We start from the raw sequence: 24,044 nt of genomic DNA, 5'->3' as shown, positions 1-24,044 counted from the left end.
TTAATTGATTTATTGGTTGATTTATTGATGTATTTATCATTTATTATTGATGATGTCTCTTTATTTGTAAAACTGAAGTGTTTAATGTTTGTAAACTTCCCTTTAAACACCCCCCCCCCACCCCCCACCATTCCCTACGCCTGATTTGTAACCTACGCCTAATTTTCTAAAATGTAGACAAGGTTTTTTCGAATGTACAAAAATCTTCACTTACTCCATTCTAAGTTAGTTTGGAGTAAGTTTTCACTGCCGAAACTTTGAAAACAGGCGTAAGTGGCCGGACACGCCCCCTTTTGAAAAAAAATTCTGTTCCAAAGTGAAACTGTTCTAACTGACTAGAACTGGAGCAAACTAAATGCTGGGAATTTGAATTTCTAAGATACTCCGTTCTACACCAGTTGCTCCAAAAAATCAGGAGCAACTGAGGCCGAAACTTGGGCCCATAGTTCCGTAGACAATGGCAGCACTCTTGTACCTTGCTCGAGTGACTTATTTTCATGTGCGAGCATGAGCAGTGAGGTTTGCTGGACAATTGGACCATGGAGCAGGTTACAGAGTAAAGTCAAAGTTTCGATGTTGGCCACACATCCACGTGTGTGCTTTCAGCAGCGGTTGTGTACTGGGTAATGATCAGGAGCAGGAACCTGGTGTCCTGGCTTTCCTTTCATCCATACTCTAGCCCAGGAGTTGGTGAAAACAATTACTGCACTGCCCAATCCGGACCCTCCCTCCCTCCCTGGCTGATACCACTAGGGACCTTCCGGCTCTGTGAGCCTCAGCACTAGACCACACGGTGCATTTGTTCACGGAGCCATTGGGGAAGTGTTTAGAAATTCCCTGTGAGTGAAGACTCCACAACGCCTCGAGGTACGGTAGCATAGTGGTTATGTTACTGGACTAGAGAAGTCCGGAGAAGTAAGTTCAAATCCCACCACGGTAGGTGGGGAATTTAAATTCAGTTAATTAAATAAACCTGAAATTAAAAAAGCTAGTATCAGTAATGGTGACCATGAGAACTATTGGATTATTGTAAAAACCCATCTGGTTCACTAATGTACTTTAGGGAAGGAACTCTGCTGTCCTTACCCGGTCTGGCCTATATGTGACTCCAGACCCACAGCAATGTGGTTGATTCTTAACTGCCCTCTGAAATGGCCTAGCAAGCCATTCAGTTGCATCAAACCGCTACGACAAGGTCAACACTGTGGGAGCACCTTCACCACACGGACTGCATCGTTCAAGAAGGCGGCTCACCACCACCTTCTCAAGGCAATTGGGGATGGGCAATAAATGCCGGCCTTGCCAGGAATACCCACATCCTGTGACCGAATATTTTTTTTAAAAAATGAGCTCATATCAGACAGGAGGGATGCAGACAATTCTATTATTTTCAGTCAGGCATCTTGCATTGCGTTTACATGCAGTTGAAGTGTGGCTGGATTTAAGCTCATCATGTCAACATATCTTTAGCATGTCAACTTAACCCAGTGAGATGCACTGTGCTTGGCTGATATACAGTAAGATTTTATAGCAGTGGTGACTGTATTACAGGTGAGCTTTCTTCGCCACTGTCTTCAGTGTGCGCAACTGTGCTTTTACCATTCTGGAGATCGTGCTTCTCCTCAATGTCCTGGTGCAGGAGAGCCCTGTGAACAATGCTACTGTGTAGTATAAAGACAAGTGTGTTTTCATGTCAATTAGAGCTCTTTATGCTGGTTGTTGTATATGTGGACTTGTATTTACTCTGTACAGCCACCAGAGGGCTCATCCCCTGGAGTCCCAAGGGATCCCATAATCTCTTGGGAGCCCAGGTATTTAAGGAGGCTTCACAGGTTGGAGAGGCACTCTGAAGATTTGCAATAAAAGACTAAGGTCACACTTTATTTTGAGCTCACAGTGTTCAGTCTGACTCTTTCTCCATGCACAACACTGCTATGTTTCTTATTGACCACCAATGGCCTTTGAATACACAACCATTCAATGACACCATGAGTAAATCTCAAAGCAAGCGCTCTACTTGGAACTGCTACACAGCAAGCGAGCCCCAGGTGGGCAGAGGAAACGCTTCAAGGCTGCCTGCAAAACCTCCATGATAAAGTGCAACATCCCCACTGACACCTGGGAATCCCTGGCCTAAGACCGCCCAATTGAAGGAAGAGCATCCAGGAGGGCACTGAGCACCTTGAGTCTCGTTGCTGAGAGCATGCAGAAATCAAGCGCAGGCAGTGGAAGGAGCGTGCAGCAAACAAGACTCCCCGCCCTTTCCTCCAACCACTGAATGTCCCACCTGTGACAGAGACTGTACTATTGGACTGTTCAGTCACCTGAGAATTCACTTTTAGAATGGAAACAAGTCTTCCTCGATTTCGCGAGACTGCCTATGATGGTGATGAGTGAATCTAATGAGTACTGGATGTTGCAGTGGGTCAGACTGGCCTTTCAGCTCTGGGTTGTGGGTTGAAATCCAGGCCAGGCTCACATGATGAAAGATTCCTCTCTCTGATGATTTTAAGGGTCCTACGTGAAGTACGTATGGTCTGCCTCAAACCAGTTCCACAGTACCAAATGGCCTCAAATTTGGCACGAAATTAGCAATCTCTCGCCGGTCACAGGTGTGAGAAATAAAAATATAATTCACAGCTGGTGCAGCAGGGGATAGTAGTAGAGCGAACTCTACTCTGCATCTAACCATGATATATGTGATCTGGAAACATTTGACGCTGACACTGGCTGCCCGAAATAGAAAATGTTCTTTTCCCCAACACTAAGATCTCTTACCTTGATCAGCATAAAATTCACAAAAAAATAAAAGTCAAATATTTCAACAAGAATTTGCAAAGCAAGCAAAGTAAGTTCCAAGATAAAGTCCCAAGATTTCTAAAGTCCCGTGTTGTAGCACGTACTAGTCCCATGTGACCTTTCCTAAAGGATATAGATGCTTGCTCCTTTAGGTGTGATCTATTCCTTGCTGGTTTCCTGGTTTTGATTGGTCATTAAGTCTGTAACCCATTGTCATTTAAATGGTTGTTTTCCATTTATCTTCTCTGTGGCAGATCCATTGGCTGTTTATTAAAGTCATCTTAGCAAAATAATCCCTGGTCAATAGTTAGGGGAACAGACAGGCATTTCTGTGGCCGTAGACATGACTCCTGAATGGTTCTGTCCCTCCTTGGTGCCAGGGTCAAGGATGTCACAGAGCGGACACAGGGCATCCTGAGGGAGGAGGGTAAACAGCTAGAGGTGGTGGTCCATATTGGGACCAATGACATAGTAAAATGAGGAATGAGGTCCTTCGGGAAGAATTTAGGGAACCAGGAAGAAAATTAAAGGGTCGGACCTCAAAGGTAGTAATTTCCGGTGCCACGTGCTAATGAGTATAAGAATAGAAGGATAGAAAGGATGAACACGTGGCTGGAAAGTTGGTGTAGGAGGGAGGGCTTTAAATTCTTGAGGCATTGGGACCGCTTCTGGGGGAGATGAGGCCTGTACAAATCGGACGGGTTGCACCTCAACAGCACAGGGACCAATATCTGCTAGTGCTGTTGGGGAGAGTTTAACTAGCCTGGCAAGGGGATGAGAACCTGAGAACAAATTCAAAAGGGAAGGAAGTAAAGCAGAAGTTGGTTAGCAAGAATCTAGAAAATAAATCTGTAAGACAGAGGAAACAGGGCTTGGTATGTAGTAAGTAAGGAGGTCTTCCTGTGCTGAATGGTATATACTTTAATGCAAGGAGTATAGCGAATAAGGTGGATGAGCTAAGAGCACAGGTAGACACTTGGGAGTATGACATTATAGCCATTACAGAAACATGGCTGAAAGAGGGGCAGGTTTGGCAGATCAATATTCCTGGCTACAAGATTTTTAGACAAAATAGAGAGGGGGTTGGGGGGGGGGGGATTGCAGTACTGATCAGAGAAATGATTACAGCTGTGAGGAGGGATGATATGTTAGAGGGATCATCAACTGAGGCCATATGGGCCGAATTGAAAAATAAAAAAAGGGCGATCACACTGCTGGAAGTGTATTATAAACCCCCAAACGGTGGGAGGGAGATAGAGGAGCAAATATGTAGGCAAATTGCTGTGGTCTAAAAACCATAGGGTAGTAATAGTAGGGGATTTTAACTTTCCAAATATTGATTGGGACAAATTTAGTGTGAAGGGTATATAGAGGGTGCGGAATTCTTGAAGTGCATTCAAGAGAACTTTTTTAGTCAGTATGTAGCAAGCCCAACACGAGAGGGGGCGGTCTTAGATTTCGTTTTGGGGAATGAAACTGGGCAGGTTGAAGGGGTATTAGTGGGGGAGCATTTGGGTGGCAGTGACCATAATTCAGTCAGATTCAAGTTGGTTATGGATAAGGACAAGAATAGGCCTGGAATAAAAGTTCCGAATTGGGGAAAAGCTAATTTTGCTAAGGTAAGGAGTGATTTGGCCATAGTGGACTGGAAACAGCTACTTGTGGGTAAATCGGTGTCGGAACAGTGGGAGGCACTCAAGGAGGAGATCCGAAAGGTTCAGGCCAAACATGTGCCCTTAAAGAAAAGGCTGGGAAAAATAATTCTAGAGCCCCCTGGGACTTACAGGGGAGGATTAAGAAAAAAAGGGATGCTTATGTCACATATCAACGGCTAAATACTTTAGAATCTTTACAGGAATATCACATGGCTCCGGTTGGGGTGGAGTGTAGATGTTTTTAATATAAGGGGTGTTGCAGTGGTGTGAGGCGGACTGGTTGGGCTGGGTGCTCTTTGCCTTTCCGTCATTGTTCATAGGTTTGTATGTAACCTTTAGGGCTGCTGATGAAGGGCCTCCTTCTGCACTGTAAATTTCCATGTTTCTATGTTTCTATGTTTTGTGGCAAATAATTTTCCTGGAAACAAGCTGATGAAACAAGTTCACCATTTAGACTATGGTGATATAACCTGATTCTTAAAAAAAAATAAAGTTGGTGAAACCAGTGTGTGTACCACAGAATCAAAAACTTACACCATATCAGAGATCATTTTACTCCGATCTACACCAAATTAATACTAAGGCTAAGGAAAGATTAGAGGAGGCTTTCCTTTCATGAGCCTTCATTTTTCATGTGAATAATTTCTTCCTTCGGGTGAAGTTTTAAACAAGAAAATGCTGTTCCTACAAAGATTTGAAATAATTAATCAAGATTAGCATCTTGGTTCAGTAAAGGGATTACTTAAACATGATACATTAAAGAGATTGTACATGTGTATAATTAAAACAATATAGTGTCCCGCTTTAAAATTAAATACAATATTGTCCAAAATAAATTGCACTTATCAATAAGCTTTCTTCTTTTGATTTAAAAAAAAATTGCATGCTGTTATTTACTTTTGAATCTGGTGTTTGAGTCACATCAATGTATATATGCGGCTCCCATCTTAATAATTTTGGTGTAGAAATTATTAAAATAATTTATAGCTATGGAAAGCCTGATGGATTATTAACTCTAGCTGCAGAATACTCTAATTTCTTACCTTTCCAGTTGCCTCTTACATAAGAACATAAGAAACAGGAGCAGGAGTATGTAATACGGCCCCTCGAGCCTGCTCCGCCATTTAGTACGATCATGGCTGATCCGATGATGGACTCAGCTCCACTTCCCTGCCTGCTCTCCATAACTCCTTATCCCCTTATCGTTTAAGAAACTGTCTATTTCTGGCTCAAATGTATTCAATGCCCCAGCTTCCACAGTACTCTGAGGGAAGAAATTTCTCCTCATCTCAGTTTTAAATGGGCAGTCCCTTATTCTAAGATTATGGCCTCTAGTTCTGGTCTCCCCTATCAGTGGAAACATCCTCTCTGCATCCACCTTGTCAAGCTCCATCATAATCTTATAAATTTTGATTAGATCACTTCTTATTCTTCTGAATTCCAATGAGTAGAGGCGCAACCTACTCCACCTTTCCTCATAAATCAACCCCCGCATCTCCGGAATCAACCTTGTGAACCTTCTCTGAACTACCTCCAAAGCAAGCATATCCTTTCGTAAATATGGAAATCAAAACTGCACGCAGTATTCCAGGTGTGGCCTCATTAATACCCTGTACAACTGTAGCAAGACTTCCCTGCTTTTATACTCCATCCCCTTTGCAATAAAGGCCAAGATTCCATTGGCCTTCTTGATCACTTGCTGTACATGCATATTAACCTTTTGTGTTTCATGCACAAGTACCCCCAGGTCCTGCTGTACTGCAGCACTTTGCAATCTTTCTCCATTTAAATAATAATTTGCTCTTTGAGTTTTTCTGGCAAAGTGCATGATCTCACACTTTCCAACATTATACTCCATCTGCCAAATTTTTGCCCACTCACTTAGCCTGTCTATGTCCTTTTGCCGATTTTGTGTTTCCTCCTCACACATTGTTTTTCCTCCCATCTTTGTATCGTCAGCAAATTGGCTACATTACACGAGGTCCCTTCCTCCAAGTCGTTAATATAGATTGTAAATAGTTGGGGTCCCAGCACTGATCCCTGCGGCACCCCACTAATTACTGGTTGCCAACCCGAGAATGAACCATTTATCCCGACTCTCTGTTCTCTGTTCGATAGCCAATCCTCTATCCATGCTAAAATATTACCCCCAACCCCGTGAACTTTTATCTTGTGCAGTAACCTTTTATGTGGCACCTTGTCAACTGCCTCTGGAAGTCCAAATACACCACATCCACTGGTTCCCCTTTATCCATCCTGTTCGTTACATCCTCAAAGAATTCTAGCAAATTTGTCAAACATGACTTCCCCTTCATAAATCCATGCCGACTCTGCCTGACTGAATTATACTTTTCCAAATGTCCTGCTACTGCTTCTTTAATAATGGATTCCAACATTTTCTCAACCACAGATGTTAGGCTAACTGTTCTATAGTTTCCTGCTTTTTGTCTGCCTCCTTTTCTAAATAGGGGCGTTACATTTGCAGTTTTCCAATCTGCTGGGACCTCCTCAAATCCAGGGAATTTTGGTAAATTACAACCAATGTATGCACAATCCCTGCCGCTACTTCTCTTAAGAACCTAGGATGCAAGCTATCAAGTCCAGGGGATTTATCTGCTTTTAGTCCCATTATCTTACTGAGTACCATCTCCTTAGTGATTGTGATTGTATTAAGTTCCTCCCCCCCCTATAGCCCCTTGGTTATCCACTGTTAGAATATTGTTAGTGTCCTCTACCGTAAAGACTGATACAAAATATTCTTCTTAACTTAATTCTTCCCTTTCCACAATTTATTTCTGTTGAATTTGGAATGGCCAAAGAAGAACCCTGTCTGTGGGACTGGGAGGGAGAGGGGGGCAGTCAGCAGCCATTGGAGGGAGAAGGAGATTGGAAGAATGAGAGGTGATCTCACTGAAATGTATAAAATTCTTAGAAGGATTGACAGGGTAGTTGCTGAGGGATCGTTGCCCTTGGCTGGAGAGTCTAGAACTATGAGCCATAGTCTCAGGATAAGGGGTCAGCCATTTAGGAATGAGATGAGGGGACCTTTCTTAAGAGGGTTGTGAATCTTTGGAAATCTCTACCCCAGAGGGCTGTGGATGCTGAGTCGTTGAGTATATTCAAGATTGAGATAGATAGACTTTTGTACACTAAGGGAATTGAGGGATATGGGGATTGGGTGGGAAAGTAGAGTTGAGGTTGGAGATCAGCCATGATCTTATTGAATTGGATGACGAGGTCCAACACCGCCTCCAGTGTGCCAGCGCAGCCTTCAGTCACCTGAGGAAGAGAATGTTCAAAGACCAGGACTTCAACTCTGGCACCAAGCTTATGGTCTCCAGGGCAGTAGTGATACCTGTCTTCCTATATGGCTCAGAGACATGGGGCTAGAACCTCCACTTTTGTGCTCATCGCCTAAAAATGGGCGGCGGCGATATCAAATGGGCGGTAGAATTAATTTTTTTTTTACCTTCTGCCGTAAAGTGTGGCTGTCCTTAGCAACGGCATGGCAATGCTTGATTCCTGTGATTCTGGAGGTCAAGGGTCACCATGACATGCACAGAAGAGGAGACAGAGAGAGAGGGACTGAAGACATGGCTGGGAGTGGTGTGGCTGCTTTGGGAGGAAGGAGGGAGACTTTAGAACTTCACAGCAAGTAGGCAAACAATAATTAGTTGTTACCAGCCACATATTTGACCTAATTTGCCCTATAATGGAGAGAGAGGAGGAGGAGCACACTGTGGAGACTGACGCTGGAGAGAGCAGTAAGGTGGGAGGGGAGCACATTGGAGGGCACAAAAGAGCCAGGAGGTTCTCGGACGAGGCAAATGCCTCCCTCCTGCAGGAGGTTGAGTTATGCTGGGATGATTTGACACAGGGAGGGCGTGGGAAGCCCACCCCAAAGGCCTACCAGAGGTAATGGACCAAAATAACAGAGGTGGTCTCTTCGGCAACCAACGAGGTGCATGAGGGCAAACGATGGAATGATCTTGTGGGATCCACAAGAGTAAGTATTACATTGATTTACATGTACTTATGTATTTAAATAATTTGTAATTTGATTTGTAATAGTCATGAGTGACTATCAGCAGATGTGGGGTCTTGCACTTTTACCGGGAATGTTTTACTCAAAGCCTGCGGTCACGGTGTACGTCTTCAGGTAAAGAATGAGAATAATCATAATAATCATGATTACATCTGTCAGTTATGTGTTTTATCAGTCTCTGTGACAGTACCTAGCAATGATATCACGCAATGATCTCATGCCATGTCGTCCTGTCATCTTTTACAGAAGAAGCCATCGACGATGAGGTCCGTGCAGAGGCGAACGGGTAGGGGGGGGGGCACCAGTCCCCAGCGACATCACTAAGATGGAGGAGCGAGTGCTCGCACTCGTGGGGAAGCACCCCCGGACAGCCACGGACACATCTGCAGACCCTGAAGTGACACCACGTGAGTAAAGCTTACACTATTGCGTCATGTAAAGTCAATAGATGCCACACCAACTCATATCCGAACAATCATATATGATAGATGATTTCTAGAAGTGTCATAGAAATAATGCTGGCTTAATGAAAATCATTGCAATGCACAATGTGTTGATGGTCATGAAATGTGATGCCTGCGATGATTTTGAGAGCGGTGGTGCTTTTGTCGTGCATGCTGTGTGTAGCGCTGGACTCACCTTGTCACCCTAGCACCCCCTTCTCCTCTAATAACCTCATTTGTGTTTTGCAGCTCAGCCAGGAGCGCGATCCCAGGCAAGGCCACAGAGGCCAGAAGGTGGGGGCGTGGGGCAGGAATCGACGGATGATCCTACTACATCTGATGCTGAGGAGCTCCAATTGTTGCCCGGCAATCCGCTGGGTCTGTTCTCGACGGATGAGAGCATGGACTTCGAAGATTCTGCATCGCCACGCTCCCATTCCACCCCAAGGCCATCTAGTGGTCCTCCGGTCATTCCTGCCTCCACTCTGGAGGTACCGGCCCCAAGCACCTCGCCACAGGGCATCCCATTTGTCCCCAGGGCAGCGCCGAGCTCGCGAAGGCCTCGTGGACGCGGCAGGTCTGTACCACGAGCGCGACATGACAGCGGAGAGATGGTACAGTTGTCCAAGAGGACTGTAGACATTGGTGACCAGCTCATCGAAGCATTGGGGGGCATATCCTGACATCTGGCCACCATGACCAAGTACATTCCGCGCATGGTGGAGTCCCTGGATGCGATAGCCAGGAACACTGCTGCCACAGGCCTCCCAGTGGTCCCCGAGTGTGGCACTCCACCTCTAGGTTCCACACCACCACTGCGAATGACAGATGAGAGCAAGGACCAAGATCCTGCATCTGCATCAGAGAATGTTGCCCCCTCGGCACCCCTCGATCCTGTACCCGTGCAACCACTGCATCTACCTTTATCCACCCCCAATGAGGCACCACCTGAGGAGCACCTCGGCCAGGCGCCGTGGGGGAAGGAAAGTGAGGTGCATGTGCGCAGGTGATGGCTGTGTTATATCTCCATCTAGGTGTATGCAATTTTTTGCAATGTTTGGTGGCTGGGGACCACACTCCTGCTTTGCCTTTGTATTCTGTGTTGCTGGACATGTTGAACATGTGATTTATGTCAATGGTGGAAAACATAAGAACATCAGAATTAGGAACAGGAGTAGGCCATCTAGTCCCTCGAGCCTGCTCCGCCATTCAACAAGATCATGGCTGATCTGGCCGTGGACTCAGCTCCACTTACCCGCCCGCTCCCCATAACCCTTAATTCCCTTATTGGTTAAAAATCTATCTATCTGTGATTTGAATACATTCAATGAGCTAGCCTCAACTGCTTCCTTGGGCAGAGAATTCCACAGATTCACAACCCTCTGGGAGAAGAAATTCCTTCTCAACTCGGTTTTAAATTGGCTCCCCCATATTTTGAGGCTGTGCCCCCTAGTTCTAGTCTCCCCTACCAGTGGAAACAACCTCTCTGCCTCTATCTTGTCTATCCCTTTCATTATTTTAAATGTTTCTATAAGATCACCCCTCATCCTTCTGAACTCCAACAAGTAAAGACCCAGTCTACTCAATCTATCATCATAAGGTAACTCCCTCATCTCCGGAATCAGCCTAGTGAATCGTCTCTGTACCCCCTCCAAAGCTAGTATATGCTTCCTTAAGTAAGGTGACCAAAACTGCATGCAGTACTCCAGGTGCGGCCTCACCAATACCCTATACAGTTGCAGCAGGACCTCCCTGCTTTTGTACTCCATCCCTCTCGCAATGAAGGCCAATATTGCATTCGCCTTCCTGATTACCTGCTGCACCTGCAAACTAACTTTTTGGGATTCATGCACAAGGACCCCCAGATCCCTCTGCACCGCAGCATGTTGTAATTTCTCCCCATTCAAATAATATTTCTTTTTACTATTTTTTTTTCCAAAAGTGGATGACCTCACATTTTCCGACATTGTATTCCATCTGCCAAACCTTAGCCCATTCGCATAACCTATCCAAATCTCTTTGCAGCCTCTCTGTGTCCTCTACACAACCCGCTTTCCCACTAATCTTTGTGTCATCTGCAAATTTTGTTACACTACACTCTGTCCCCTCTTCCAGGTCATCTATTTATATTGTAAACAGTTGTGGTCCCAGCACCGATCCCTGTGGCACACCACAAACCATCGATTTCCAACCCGAAAAGGACCCATTTATCCCGACTCTCTGCTTTCTGTTAGCCAGCCAATTCTCGATCCATGCTAATACATTTCCTCTGACTCCGCGTAACTTTATCTTCTGCAGTAACCTTTTGTGTGGCACCTTATCGAATGCCTTTTGGAAATCTAAATACACCACATCCATCGGTACACCTCTGTCCACCATGCTCATTATATCCTCAAAGAATTCCAGTAAATTAGTTAAACATAATTTCCCCTTCATGAATCCATGTTGCATCTACTTGATTGCACTATTCCTATCTAGATGTCCCGCTATTTCTTCCTTAATGATAGCTTCAAGCATTCTCCCCACTACAGATGTTAAACTAACCGGACTATAGTTACCTGCCTTTTGTCTGCCCCCTTTTTTAAATAGAGGCGTTACCTTAGCTGCTTTCCAATCCGCTGGTACCTCCCCAGAGTCCAGAGAATTTTGGTAGATTATAACGAATGCATCTGCTATAACTTCCGCCATCTCTTTTAATACCCTGGGATGCATTTCATATAGCCTGGGATCTCCACGGCCACTAGTTTGGGTAAATATGCACTTGACGACAAAAAACAGTGGGCGTGCGTTCATATTGAATCTCGGCGTTAATTCTGTGCGTAAAGTAATGCTGGCCGATATTATGGGCGTTGATTTTGCCAATTCTGCTGATTCTGCCCAAAAGTGGGGTGTGGGTGGGGGTTGGGTGTTATTGGTTGTGATACTTATGATTTCAGACCAATGTTGTCACTAAATTTTTGTGATTGAACATAACCTTGTTGCACATTGTCTCAGATAACTGGACCATTACACACTGGTGATTCCTTCCCATGAAAGGGTTAAATACAACTTAACATCAATCAACATAAACTTTAACTGGCACCAAGGTGATGGGCACCATTGATGTCTGAGCTGCACACACACAGCTGTATGTCAGCGTTGTCACTCACATCAGCAGTCTTTCAGGCAAATCTTTCAGATATCAGCTCCTCACGTAAGAGTGGGATTTAACAAATGGAAGTCACACCGCTGCCGTTCGTTCCGGTTAGTTCCAAGTTTGTGGGTGTTTTTTTGAGCGAGCGATATTGTGGGCGATATGTGTGCGAGGTGGTGAAATTGACGATGGCCGATCTCCACAGCCACTAGTTTGGGTAAATATGCACTTTACGACAAAAAACAATGGGCGTGCGTTCATATTGAATCTCGGCGTTAATTCCGTGCGTAAAGTAATGCTGGGCGATATTATGGGCGTTGATTTTGCCCATTCTGCTGATTCTGTCCCAAAAAAGTGGGCGGGCAGTAATGTTTTTTCTCGGCGTTAAGCCCATTGGGAAAATAATGCTCGGCGATAAGTCTCCTAAAAAAGCCCATCAGTTTCCATTTTGTGCCAAAATGGGCGATATACATTTCAGCGGTAAAATGGGCATTAAGTGGGCATTAAGCATGCAAAAAAAGTGGAGGTTCTAGCCCATGGACTATGTACAGTAGACATCTCAAAGCACTGGAGAAGTACCACCAGCTCTGCCTCCGCAAGATCCAGCAAATTCCCTGGGAGGATAGACGCACCAAAGTCCGTGTTGTCGCTCAGGCCAACATTCCCAGCATCGAAGCACTGGCCACACTCGACCAGCTCCATTGGGCAGGTCACATCGTCCACATGCCCGACACAAGACTCCTGAAACAAGCGCTCTACTCGGAACTCCTACACGGCAAGTGAGTCCCAGGTGGGCAGAGGAAACGTTTCAAGAACACCCTCAAAGCCTCCATGATAAATTGTAACATCCCCACCGATACCTGGGAATCCCTGGCCCAAGACCGCCCAAAGTAGAGGAACAGCAACCGGGAGAGCGCTGAGCACCTCGAGTCTCATCACCGAGAGTATGCAGAAAACAAGCACAGGCAGCGGAAGGAACGTGCGGCAAACCAGACCCCTCACCCACCCTTTCCTTCAACCACTGTCTGCCCCATCTGTGACAGAGACTGTAATTCCCATATTGGACTGTACAGCCACCTGGGAACTCACTTTTAGAGTGGAAGCAAGTCTTCCTCGATTTCGAGGAACTGCCTATGATGATGATGATGAATGGTGGAGCAGGCTTAAGGGTCTGTATTGCCAACTCCTCCTATTTCTTATGTTCTTATCTGTTGTTCTGAGCAGAAAAAGAAAGACTTGCATTTATATAGCACCTTTCACTACTGCCGGACGTCTCAAAGCGTGTTACAGCCAATGAAGTACAGAAGGAAGAATGGTTCACGCGTTCTAAATGAGAGTGTACGGAGCCAATCAATGGACATGGGATGGAGGAGTCTTACTTTGGATTGAGAAAGGACAAGGAACGGTTGATTCAGTGGCTTAGGAAGAGTGTTTGGCTCGGGAGAGGGGAAATGCGATGGCTGAAGCAATGAGGCTCAAGGATCCTTTCAGAAGTAGGCTGCTAATATGCGGTTCAGACAGTTCTGTGCTGTTCTAAACCAGTTGCACTCGGGTAAAGACACCCTTGTGTAATTCACACCCACAATACAGAGCTTTAAAATGGCTGCAGAGTTGCAATATATCCATTGAATGTTACTGTGACTTGTGCTTCACTCTGTGGGATATTGCAGTCTGCTTGCAGACTATTTGAAACAATTAATTTTTTTTTTTCTGATACTTTTCCCCTCAATTAGGATTTAAAAAAATGCCACGGTCAACAGTCTAAACTGACCTATTCATTCCAGACTTGATTAGTTTTAGTTGGGGTTGGTCCAAAAATGTGGGTTTTTTTTGTTCCTTTTGACCCGGAAAAATTTGAGGATATCTTCAGGTGATGTCTCGGTCATTTGTCTATAATTTCCACTGCAGTGAATGCCATTAACTGCAATAGCCAGGCTGGGCCTGCTACAATGGAAAGCAGTATCAAGTTAAATGAAACTTTCTACAAATCCAGATGGTATATTAGCCACTCATCTTATTGATTTTTGAGACAATGTAATACAGTTTCTAGACTCTCTTTCATTGTGGGACAGACCTCTGGCTTAATTGGAAGTTATGAACATACAGTGCACACAGAAAGGGGCTGATCTGTCTGTCTGTCTGTCTGCCAGTTTTTTCTTATACATCTTGTCCCATAATTATGACCACTGCAGCGATTTTTTTTTATTGAACATACATTTTCTTAAATGTACCTTCTTGGCTATAATCAATGCCGTTTCCTTGCTAGTGAGGTCAACATTACCTGCTCATTCCTTATAGATTTCCTTTGACAAACGAGAACATGTGGCTGTTTTAATGAAATTTGTTGAATGGACCAATAAAGCCGGCCCATTCCCTCTGTGGTTTCCAGCCTGTTTAGCAACCCGCAACAATGACAACGGAGATGGCATATCTCGAGCCGTCTCTGTTTTGTGACTGAATATTATCAGACGACACAAATTGTTGTTGGGGTGTGAAAGCCAGAGAAATCAGCTGGAGAACATTTTGAATGAGATTGCAATTGTTGCTGACAAAGCACGCACTTTATCTCTCACTGCAGAGTAGGAACTGGGGAAAAGGCTTCGAAAAATTGAGTGTGATAAAATCATTTTCTGAAGGGGCATGTTCTCTGGCTAACTTCCTATCTTGTTTCTCTTCATGCATCTTCTGTGCTGTCAACTCGCGGTTCCTGTGGTATCACAGGGCCGGGCTCAACATACCGTGCATTGGCTGATCTCCCTTCCCTTAAACAAGCAATTTCTTCCAGTGCAAATTAAGACCTTTCCATTGCAATCAGCCCCCACCAGCCAACACCCCCCTAAAATTACTGAAGCTTTCAGTCGGGCTCATAAATCTTTATAAACTGCTTTGCTTAAAAATATGATGACACCAAACATAACGTTGGTGAGTGGGTGTTCACGCCTGTGTGTAATATATATATATATATATATATAGATACAGATAAATAAATAGCACTTATACAAAACAGCGATTTTCACCTCCCCTTCAACATTGCCCGAGGCAACTATGAATTACTGCAATAGACTGCAGATCATTGAGATGGTGGCACTAACAGAGTAGCAGTCATTGTTAGCAACGGAATTACAGCGACACTGACCTGAAAATAGAAGTTAACCGCTGATGGTGGATATGATTCAAAATTGAGAACAACATCTTTTCTGAACGGATCATAATTTTATATTTCCCACCTGATGGATATAAACGCTGCCAGAACATGTCTGTTCCTAAGTGGCAGTTAAAGCCTTATTTAAAACAAATTGAATGACATCTCCCTAAAAAAAAAAGCAATTTTAAGGCATATGTGAACATGTCATGTAGCCATCTTGCTCCTTCACTCAAAAATAACTCATATGTCCAGTAAATCAATTTTCCCCTCTTCTAACCGCGTTTGCCGAGCAATTCTTTTCAGCTCGCTGTCACAGTTGCAGATTAATGTACATAGCCATTTACTAGGCGTGAGGACAATGTAGCAGTTTCGCCACTGACTTCATTTAAGTAATGGGTGAGACTGTTGTCAAAATATCCCGATTGAGCGTCTCCGACAATTTGCAGCATTGATTGTTGGGCCCTTCGCCCTACCGCTCTGGTCAGAGAGTAATTGCACATGGGACAGAGTCACTGCTCGCTCTGGCTTTGCCACAAACAAAATAGCTGTGAAATAAAACAGAAACGAGCAGGGATTGAGATGCCCTTGACCTCCCACTTGTATTCCACCCCTCAGAGGCCTATTCCCGCAGACCATCACTAAGTGTGAGGGTATACAAGGTATTTCAACGTTAATGCAGTACTGCTGTACTTAATCGCTCAAAAAAATCCCCACACCAGTGCCCAGTGTGCTGAAACTCTGGGTAAGAGCTTTCCTTTGTTTCTCAAAGCCAGGAGCTGAGAAGCAGTTACCTGCGACTCCAAATGTCTTCCTTGACATGTACAACAGTCTTCCCATCCCGATATTATTAACTTGTGTGGCAAACAATCACTCATCCATGAGATTATCTCCGTTGGGTCGAGTAATCTTGCAATCTCTTTGTACCAGTCACAGCTGAAATCTCATGAGATTTAAAAGACTATATATTTGGAAACGCAGTAAAGAGTTAACAGATTTTTAACACCAAACCCTTCATAAATGTAAATGTAATTTACCCAACAAAGGAATAGCAGAACAGCACCATCCACCTCGCCTTCTCAAGCTACTTTTCTTTTTCAAATAAGGTTTTAGGGCAACACAGCCTCAATTAATCATCGCGTTCTTCCCACTCTGGAAAAGTCAGTTGTTGAGTGGCACTGGATGTTGCAAGGTCGTCTGGGTTGGGTTCACTGTCAAATGTGATAGTCAGCTTATTGCTTCAAACACTGAACTGCTCATTATTAGGGAACAAGGTCAAGCTCAATGTCCCCCAACCCCCCTCCCCTCCACCTCCACTCCCTCTGATTTAAACTGTAGACCACCTGGCGAGGGAGCCTGTATAACCCTTCAGCTCGATGGCTTTCATTTATAATTTCACTGCCCACCACAATGTGCACAAATGCACAAAATAAAATCCACAGGAATGTAATTACACTTAAAGTGGAGCCATCTGTATCGTTCACAGTTCATTTTTCAGGCGTAACCATGTTTCACCTCTGGTTACCGGGTTAAAATCCAGCCTGGACAGTTAGAATGCAAGTCTCCTTTATTAGCATTTCCTAGTACACCATTTACAATGGAAAGTCTGCTTGCTCATTCATCGTTCGACAGGCTCTCCAATGTCAGCGGGATTCGAGTGTTCCTGATCCTCCTTCATCTCCAATTGCACAGTAACCATTTGCCATCACATAAGAAATAGGAGCTCGAGTAGGGCATTTAGCCCCTCGGGCCTGCTGCGCCATTCAATAAGATCATGGCTGATCTGATCTTGGCCAAGCTCCACTTTCCTGCCTGTTCCCCATAATCCTCGACTGCCCTATAGTTCAAGAATCTATCTCCGCCTTGAATATATTCAATGACTCAGTTTCCACAGGGTTGGAGAATTCCACAGATTCACGACCCTCTGGGAGAAGAAATTCCTCCTCATCTCCGTCTTAAATGGGCGACCCCATATTCTGAAACTATGCCCCTAGTTCTAGATTCCCCCACGAGAGGAAACATCCTCTCCACATCAAGCCCCTTCATAATCTTATGTTTTAATAAGATCACCTCTCATTCTTCTAAACTCCAATGAGTAGAAGCCCAACCTTTCCTCATAATATAACCCCTTCATCCCAGGAATCAACCTAGTGAACCTTCTCTGAATTGCCTCCAAAGCAAGTATATCCCTCCTTAAATACGGAGACTAAAACTGTATGCAGCACTCCAGGTGTGGCCTCACCGATGCCCTGTACAGTTGTAGCAAGACGTCCCTACTTTTATACTCCATCCCCTTGCAATGAAGGCCAACATTCCATTTGCCTTTATAATTACTTGCAGTACCTGCATGCTAACTTTTTGTGTTTCATGTACGAGGACCCCCAGATCCCCCCGTACCGCAGCATTCCGTTGTCTCTCTCCGCTTAAATAATAACATTTGCTTTTCTATTCTTCCAACCAAAGTGGATAACCTCACATTTTCCCACATTATACTCCATCTGCCAAATTTTTGCCCACTAACTTAGCCTTTCTATATCCCTTTGCAAAGGTTTTGTGTTCTCCTCTCAATTTGCTTTCCCACCCATCTTTGTATCATCAACAAGCTTGGCTACATTACACTCGGCCCCTTCATCCAAGTCATTAATATAGATTGTACCATCACCATCACTGCTCATACATTGAGATATTGTCCACTCATTATTCTGTCAAGAAAGTGTTTATTTTCATTCTGGGAATGGCTCTATTGCTCCTGCTCTCGAGCAAAGTGCAATTGAACAAAAATAAATGGACTTAAAACAAAAATAATTGGATGCCTTTATAAAAATGTAACAGTAATGGGAGAAAAAATTGCTTGTTTGGTCGGTAGGAAACAAGATTGTGCTTAAACCGTGCCACATTATTCTTACTGTCCATATTGTGTACGTTTTACTTACTGAAGCATCAATCCTCTTACTAATGTGGGTAAATGCAGTAAGAAAGAAGAAAGTACTTGAATTTATATAGTGCCTTTCGTGTCCTCCAGGCATCCAACAAAAGTTTTGAAGTGTCGTCGTCTCGATTTCAAAATTCTCATCCTTATTTTCAAATCCCTCCATGGCATCGCCCCTCACCATCTCTGTAATCTCCTCCAGCCCCACAATCCCCTGAGATGTCTGTGCTCCTCTAATTCTGCCCTCTTGAGCCTCCCTGATTATAATCGCTCAACCATTGGTGGCCATGCCTTGTGTTGCCTAAGCCCCAAGCTCTGGAACTCCCTGCCTAAACCTCTCTGCAGAACACCTCCGCAGGTTGGGCTATAAAAGAGCTGGAGCGGCGTTCCACTACAACTTTCAGTGCAAGCTGCTCCAAGTGAACGACGATTTTGAGGTGGGCGACTGGGTGACGTCGTCAAAACCCAGGTTGTCGCTTGGAGCGTAGGCAGGAACATCGGTGGGGCCCAGATACAGCGAAGCCGCGGGAAGGTCGGGGCAGAGGAGCGGTGAGAGATCGTGGCGGAGGTGCGGCAAATGAGGGTACGGGTTCCAGAAGAGCCCAGGGGCCCAGGGGCAGCACGGACCAGCCCACACTGCGATATGTGCGCGCACTAGGTTCATGCAGCAGAGCAGGTCTCCAGTCGTCCTGGTTAACCCTTGCCACTGGATAAAGGCCGAGCTCTGTCAAGCCCGTGTGGCGGCTGATGTGCAACGGTCACCACACGTTAAAAAAATCCACGCACAGGCATCTTCCACCCCCTCAATTGGAGTTCAGGACTGGAACATCGGGTCCTTCATTGAAACATCTGTGAACTCATGTGGAAGCAAGTCATCCTCGTTTGAGGGACCGCCTATGATGGTGATTGATGTTGTGTAAGAAACGCAGCAGCCAATTTGTGAATAGCAAAGTCTCTCAAAACTGCGATAAATAACCAATTAATTTGTTTTGGCTGAGGGATAATGTTGAGCAGGGGACCGGGAGAACACCTCTGGTCTTTCTCACACTGTGCCTTGGGATCTTTTACGTCCATCTGAACAGATAGTCGAAGCCTTGGTTTAACGTCTCCTCCGAAAGATGGCACCTCCGACAGTGCTGTGCTGCACTGCCCTGCAGTGTCGTTCTGGAGTGTCATCTGTACCCATGATTTCGAGATGAGAGGGCTGCCACTGAGCCAAGCTGACACTTAGTTACACATTTAATCCGATTCCTTTTCACTAAGAAATTCGTTTAAGGAGCAGACATGAAAAGTCAGAGCAGGGGAATTATATAACAAAACATCCATCTAGAATAGTTATTACAGAAAGATTTTGAAAGATTGATTGTTTGAAAATTATTTGGATGCTCATCAAATGGTTGGGAGTCTATCCAGAGCCAATCAGAGATGTTTTGCTCACCTATGATTTAAAATTCTTCATAATTTTCTTGTGTTAGTCATGATTGCCATTTATTTTGTGGGCATTGAGCTTCTCTGTTTAAGTTTTTCTTCCTCGTTGTTAAACGTTTTATTCTGTGTTTTTTTTCACAACTAACAAAAAAGCAAAGACTGGAACTGAGCATGTGCAACTACTTTTGGCAGCAGTCGGGCCCATAATGAGCAGCACTGGCCCACAGGTCGGTGAAGGCCTCCAGTTTCACCCACACCTATTCCCATCACCAAACGTTTCAACAGCTGATGCCCCAAAGGGCTTGGAATTCAGAGGGCCTCCTCTGGTGTGCCTTTGCTCTCTCCTGCAAGCAGACAAGTCATCATCATCGGCAGTCCTTCGAAATCGAGGAAGACTTGCTTCCACTCCAAAAGTGAGTTCTCAGGTGACTGAACGGTCCAATACGGGAATTACAGTCTCTGTTGCAGGTGGGACAGACAGTCGTTGGAGGAAAGGGTGGGTGGGACTGGTTTGCCGCACGCTCCTTCTGCTGCCTGCGCTTGATTTCTGCATGCTCTCGGCGACGAGACTCGAGGTGCTCAAGTAGTGTTGAAATGTTGATGGTTTTCAGAGCACATGCAGCGACACCCCAGGGCCCATCCTGCGGCCAAGTGTACGCGTGTGTGAGTAGATGAACATGCATTTGGTTTTGTTAGAAGAGTATTTTTCAGAGCTCCCTTTTTTTGAAGACCAAATGTGTGACAAGATTTTCCGTTTTAATCTGTCAGGGGGCCAGTGTGCCTGCTGTACTATAAGCATGCGAGCTCAGCAATTAAATAGTTTTTTGGCTGTCGGACTGTTCTGTGTGCAGCTGTAGTCGATGTGTAACAGGTTGAGAGAGAACTCTGTGGCATGTGTGTTGCCTATCTCCTTGGTCCGGGGATATATTGAGTAGCCTTACTTTGATAGCATTTTTTGATCATTTCTTTTGCGTTATATTTTCGTGTTGGCATTGACTATGTTTTCTTATTTCCTCCCAGGTTCTTTGAACTCCTCTGCTGGAGGCAGGATGCCTTGGTGTTCACTGGGTCAGCCCTCTCTTGGTGCATCTCTTGCAGTGGTTGTTCCAGTGCCAAATCTGTGAACTGTGCAGTTTTTCCTCGACGTGGCTTAATCACGACTTTATCTTCAAATTTACCCATTTAATCATGCATTCAGTGACCTGATCTTTAAATATAAGGTGCAGCCCTTTTAAGGTGCAGCCCTTTTAAATTGCTGCACATACGCAGGAAATCTCTTGCGGATCAGATCCTTTAAGAATGCAAACAAGTTTGAAGCCGAGGATACACGTAATAACCTCCTGGCAGTATTCACTAAAGAAAACACGAGTTCCACTAGCCACCCATCAAAAGAGGTTTTACAACTAAACTTAAAGGCATTTACATCACTTGCATGGACATTCTGGATATGGTTAAAGGGTTTAAAAGCAATAAATTCTCGAGAGAATGATGGCATATACCTGAACCTACTATGTGAGATTAGGACACAGGGTGCTGACAGTTATCATGAGGGAGTCAATGAATGCAGGAAGATCCCACTGGATTGGAAATCCAACGCAGTACCTATTTTCAAGAAGGATAAAAAAGCCCACAGAGAATTATACACCATTAATATTCCATCAGTAGCTAGCAAAATTAATGGAATCAACTAGCAGGAATGAAATTGGGGGATAACTGCACACCATATCTTAGCACGTGGCAGCTGACATGGTAGTAGAAAAGGCTGATTCTGACTGACCAACTTCTTCGACTTTTTTGAGAAAGGGGCATCTCAATTTCATGCTGGAAAGCCCGATAAGGTTTCAACTTCCAGACAGCTTTTGATAAAGTTACACAAGGAAGGCTGTGGCAAGCATTGGGCACCCGAGACAAGAGGTGCATAAGGGACTGGCACAAAGAGAGGAAGCAGAGTGGGTACTGTTTCGGAGAGTGATGCCAAGCCAGGGACGTGCACTGAGTGGAGTGCTGCTGCGTCATCAACTGTTCCTGATCTACATAAATGATGTGTGTTCTGAAACTCAACGTAAGTTGGCCAAAGTTGTAGGTGATCCTAAACACCAGTGAGGAGGGGGCGGGGGGGGGGGGGTGTGAGGAGTGGGAGGCAGTAGTGTTTAATGAAGTAGCCGAGAATTTAAATCAAGATCTAGATAATATTTGCAAATGGCAGAGCTTACGGCAGATGGAAATCAAAACCGATAATTGCAAGGTCTTGCACATTGGTGAAAACGCGGGGCATATGCTGACTTAATAAGTGGTGTTGAGTTAGCCAGCAGAGAGACTGAAAAGTCTAAGAGTGATCGTACACTCAGCATTGTTCATGTCCCGTCATTACAGTGAAGCAATCAACCAAGTAAACAGAATGCTGAGCTAAATTGCCAGTTCATTGAACAGAATCACAAAACAGTTACGGCACGGAAGAAGGCCATTTGGCCCATCGCGTCTGTGCCGGCCGAAAAAGAGCTTTCCAGCCTAATCCCACTTTCCAGCTCCTGGTCCGTAGACCTGTAGGTTACGGCATTTATTCAAGTGCATATCCAAGTACATTTTAAATGCGATGAGGGTTTCTGCCTCGATCACCCTTTCTGGCAGTGAGGCAAGGTATAACTCTGTGGCTGTCATACTGAAGCTGTACAGTGCTCTCGTCAGGCTGCATGTTGAACACTGCATTGAGTTCTGGTCACTGAAGCACAATGGAACTGGCCTCTGGTGTAAAGTAGGACGATGAGACTGATGCCAAGTGATAGAGGACTGAGTAATGAAGAAAGGTTAGAAAAGCTTGGTCTTGTCAGCCTTGAAAGGGGACAGATGAGAGGATCTTAGCGAGATATATATGATATTAAGTGGAATAGAACGTTAAAGCAAGGCTTCAGGAGAAGGCAGCGTTGGTACAAAGTAGTGAAATGTAACTTGAGGATTGATTTCAGGAGGCATTCCTTCACACAAAGGGTGACTAATACCGGAATAGTCTTCTGGGGAAGGCTGCGGTGGCAAAAAACTCAAGTCATTGAAGAGCAATGTGTGAGGAGGACACAAAAAATCTGCAAAAGGACATAGACAGGTTAAGTGAGTGGGCAAAAATTTGGTAGATGGAGTATAATGTTGGAAAGTGTGAGGTCATGCACTTTGGCAGAAAAAAATCAAAGAGCAAGTTATTATTTAAATGGATAAAGATTGCAAAGTGCCACAGTACAACAGGTGATCAGGAAGGCCAATGGTATCTTGGCCTTTATTGCAAAGGGGATGGAGTATAAAAGCAGGGAAGTCTTGCTACAGTTGTACAGGGTATTGGTGAGGCCACACCTGGAATACTGCGTCCAGTTTTGGTTTCCATATTTACGAAAGGATATACTTGCTTTGGAGGCAGTTCAGAGAAGGTTCACTAGGTTGATTCCGGGGATGAGGGGATTGACTTATGAGGAAAGGTTGAGTAGATTGGATCTCTACTCATTGGAATTTGAATTTGTAATACAGATTGAGGGTGAGGAAGTAGTGTCTCAAACGAGCGTACTATGCTTAAACAAAGGAGACTACAGTGGGATAAGGGCAGAGTTGGCTAAAGTAGACTGGGAACACAAACTAAACGGTGGCACAATTGAGGAACAGTGGAGGACTTTTAAGGAGCTCTTTCATAGTGCTCAACAAAAATATATTCCAGTGAAAAAGAAGGGCGGTAAGAGAAGGGATAACCAGCCGTGGATAACCAAGGAAATAAAGGAGAGTATCAAATTAAAAACCAATGCGTATAAGGTGGCCAAGGTTAGTGGGAAACTAGAAGATTGGGAACATTTTAAACAACAGCAAAGAATGACTAAGAAAGCAATAAAGAAAGGAAAGATAGATTATGAAAGTAAACTTGCGCAAACATAAAAACAGATAGTAAAAGCTTTTACTGATATATAAAACGAAAAAGAGTGATTAAAGTAAATGTTGGTCCCTTAGAAGATGAGAAGGGGGAATTTAATAATGGGAAATGTGGAAATGGCTGAGACCTTAAACAATTATTTTGCTTCGGTCTTCACAGTGGAAGACACAAAAACCATGCCGTAAATTGCTGGTCACAGGAATGTGGGAAGGGAGGACCTTGAGATAATCACTATCACTAGGAGGGTAGTGCTGGACAGGCTAATGGGACTCAAGGTAGACAAGTCCCCTGGTCCTGATGAAATGCATCCCAGGGTATTAAAAGAGATGGCGAAAGTTATAGCAGATGCATTCGTTATAATCTACCAAAATTCTCTGGACTCTGGGGAGGTACCAGCGGATTGGAAAGCAGCTAATGTAACGCCTCTGTTTAAAAAAGGGGGCAGACAAAAGGCAGGTAACTATAGACCGGTTAGTTTAACATCTGTAGTGGGGAAAATGCTTGAAGCTATCATTAAGGAAGAAATAGCGGGACATCTAGATAGGAATAGAAACATAGAAACATAGAAA

This window comes from Pristiophorus japonicus, chromosome 20 (genome assembly GCF_044704955.1).
Source record: "Pristiophorus japonicus isolate sPriJap1 chromosome 20, sPriJap1.hap1, whole genome shotgun sequence".
Taxonomy (NCBI): domain Eukaryota; kingdom Metazoa; phylum Chordata; class Chondrichthyes; family Pristiophoridae; genus Pristiophorus; species Pristiophorus japonicus.
Note: the sequence above shows the minus strand (reverse complement) of the source record.